Below are 3,202 nucleotides of genomic sequence, written 5' to 3'. Positions count from 1 at the left end.
AGACTAAAAGCCTGATAAAAATAGGTGCATTTTCAAAAGTCATTTAAGAAACAACCAGAGATGAGGAAATTCTAATTTCATTTGGGAATATATTCCAGAGCCCTGGGGCAACCCTAGAGAAAGCCCTCAGGCCTGCTTAACTTAGGCCCCCCAGCTGGTTTTGGACTACAAGTCCCATAATCCCCATGCACAGTGGCCAATAGCTGGGGGTTATGGGATTTTTAGGCCAACATCTGCAGGAGGGCCGACAGTGAGCAGCCCTACCTTAGCATGTCATATCCCTTGTGTTGATGAACCACTTGGCCACACCCTCCCAAGCATCCCACATGCAGCATCTGTCTGCCCAGGTAACCTGTGCATGGAAGGGATTCCTGTGTGAGCTCTGGAACTTCCAAACTGCATGGAGGAATCCTTTCTCTCCTTGTGTAGACAAATGCTAAACATGTGAATGCCTTTGGGGCATGACCAGCAAGTGTATTAGTATATAGTCCATGACTAGCCACCACACTCCTGTTTCTCGTCCCAAGTGTTCACCCGAAGCAGAGATGTAATTGCTGAAGAGGGCTTTTGTCAATGCAATAACACAGGTTCCCAACCTGGGTTCCTCCAGATGTTGCTGAACTACCACTCCCACCATCCTCAGCTACAGTGTATTGTGGCTGGAGATTATGGGGGTTGTAGTTCAGCAACATCTGGAGGTTGGGAACCCCTGCAAGAGGGACCATTGAAAATTACACGCACACACGTCCTTGAAGTGACTTCCATTCATACAAGAGCCAAGTAGGAATCCAACCCAAGAAACGACCCCACATCAACCTGTTTAATTTTTAAGCACACAAGGAGAGTTCCACTAGATCAGATCAAAATTCCATTTTACCCTGCAACGTTTTTTCCACAATGGCCAATGCATTCTTCCTCCAGTTGCCATTTGTGTATGTCACCTTATGCCAGTTGGCATCTGCTGAAGAGTGAATTAATTTGACAGAACAAGGAAGTGGCCACAGCTTTTAACAGGTTACCTGGAATACTCTTTACGTTCATAGAGGTATAAAGCTCTTTCTTTAAATCAGATTCCAAAAATATAGCACATTTCAAAGTCACACACACTTTCCTCTCTTTTTGTCTTTCTGTAAAGGCCTTGTTAGGTTTAATTTGATGTTTGTTCTGTATCCCAAACATCTGCTGCTCGTTTCTTTGCTCTCATGACAGACTCAAAGCATTAAAGTTGCATCACTAGCTGCAAGTTGCTGTTTGTTTCCACCAGCTGTCACCTTATTCAAAAGAGAAGGCACATTTTAGTTAAGGGAGTAGCTTTATTTATATCAGGCATGTTGATTTCTTGAGAGACCAAAGAGCTGTTATTTTGGTGTAAGGAAGGCCAAGCACAGGAAACTGAAGCTGCTCTTTCCAACAGCACCCTTTGACTCAGATCAAACTAGTTGTTTTTCACTTTAAAAATAAATAAAGGCGATGCTCATGAGCAGTATTCAAAGAAAAATATAATTCAAAGAAATTCTCTTTTTCAGTATGGCAGATGAGGTTACCATTTAGAGCATGATGCTGCTGATTCACCAACTACCACCACACCACTATTTCAAGTTCTCCCTGGCGCTTTCCAAATTACAGGCTGCAACAGCTGTAAAATGCTTTGGCTTGGCAGGATCGAATTGAAAACATAATTAAAGGGTGTTGTGCAAAGCCACCAGCAGGGAGAGCAGTCTTTTCTAGCTTGCACAAAACTCTACAATGGGAAAATACAGCTATTTATTTGCACCACACATGAGATGCTGCAGGACTCTAATGTGACAATAAAATCCGAAAGAAGGCATCGGAAATGTGAACGGCACCTTGCTGAAAGCCCAGGGACTGTGATGTCAAAACACAGGTAGTTCGGAAGCACACTTAATGGACACATAGTGACACTGTTGTAGTGTCCAATCTGGAAAGCACCCCTCTGTGCTTTTACAACAACAAATATTTATATACCACTTTTCAACAAAAGTTTCCAAAGCAGTTTACATAGGGAAGAAAGAAAGAAAGAAAGAAAGAAAGATGGCTCCCTGTCCCCGAATGGCTCACAATCTAAAAAGAAACATAAGATAAACACCAGCAACAGTCACTGGAGGGATGCTGTGCTGGGGGTGGACAGGGCCTGTTACTCTCCCCCTGCTAAATAAAGAGAATCACCACGTTTAAAAGGTGCCTATTTGCCCAGGTAGCAGGGATATTTGTTCAGGGGCCATGCTAATCTTCTCTGTATCATTCCAATTTTAGTAAATGTGCGGCCAAAGGGAGCCTGCTGTTGTTTAAAGGAGACTGCTGTTGTACACATTTCCCTTCTCTCTCCCTACCAGAATACTTTGTGGTTTTGGTAGGACAAAAACATCAATAAACCTCCATGATTGGCTAACTTACCATCCTTCCAATTATCAGGATCATGAAAACCATGCTGGAGATGACTACTAGATAGAACTCATGTGTGAAACTTACCATACTGGCTAATAAAGGTTATCTTTCTAGAAGACAAAATTATGTCACGCACAGTTCGGCTAACAATGGTTATATCAACAAGCAGACGAGAAGCAATCTAAGTTGTAACTAGTTTAAGCTGAAAGTAACTTAGTTGTAACTAGTTTAAGCTTAAACACAGACAGCACTGCTACTCAGGCTCCTGATTACCCTCACATACTCCCCCACCCCCACCCCATGTCTCTTATTCAGGCAACTGAATGTTCGAAGCCCCAAAGCAGACACCATCAACCACCCTCTGTTCAGTCCAACCCTGGACCAACCTCCCCCCCCCCTCCGCCGTTGCCCATTCGGGGGGGTTGTGAGCTTTTTTTAAAAAAAAATCAAGCTACCACCTGGGGGGGGTTCCAAGTCAGCGGTGGGGGGTCTGCTGAGGTTCCCCCTCCCCCCTCCGACCTCCCTTCCATCCCAAACCAGCCTGTTTGGCCATTCTTCGGCTGGTTCAGGCCCGCTGCTTCAGAGATTCCCCCCCGCAGCGGGTAAGTTTTCTTTACAATCAAAATTTAAAATTTAAAAATCTCCTGAACCCCCCTGGACTGAACCAAATGGCGGGGAGGGACTGGCCCAGTCCTGTTCGGGTCCAGTTTGGACTCAGACCAAACCAGACCAGCCGGTTCCGTGCACACCCCTACTGGAGGGATGCTGGGTCTGAATACAGTCAGTTCTAACATGT

The 3,202-nt window shown here is 44.8% G+C and overlaps 1 non-coding gene across 1 annotated transcript; it reads right to left on the bottom strand.

Annotated features, from left to right (window-relative positions):
- Nucleotides 1-2,193: 2,193 nt before the first annotated feature.
- On the bottom strand, nt 2,194-2,296 carry LOC128341343 (U6 spliceosomal RNA). Its single transcript, XR_008314360.1, has one exon. It is a non-coding gene; the product is annotated as a U6 spliceosomal RNA (small nuclear RNA).
- Between the last annotated feature and the right edge of the window lie 906 nt (nt 2,297-3,202).

This window comes from Hemicordylus capensis, chromosome 1 (genome assembly GCF_027244095.1).
Source record: "Hemicordylus capensis ecotype Gifberg chromosome 1, rHemCap1.1.pri, whole genome shotgun sequence".
NCBI classification, from domain to species: Eukaryota; Metazoa; Chordata; class Lepidosauria; order Squamata; family Cordylidae; genus Hemicordylus; species Hemicordylus capensis.
The sequence above is the reverse complement of the archived record's forward strand: the minus strand, read 5'-3'. Positions and strand labels throughout refer to the sequence as shown.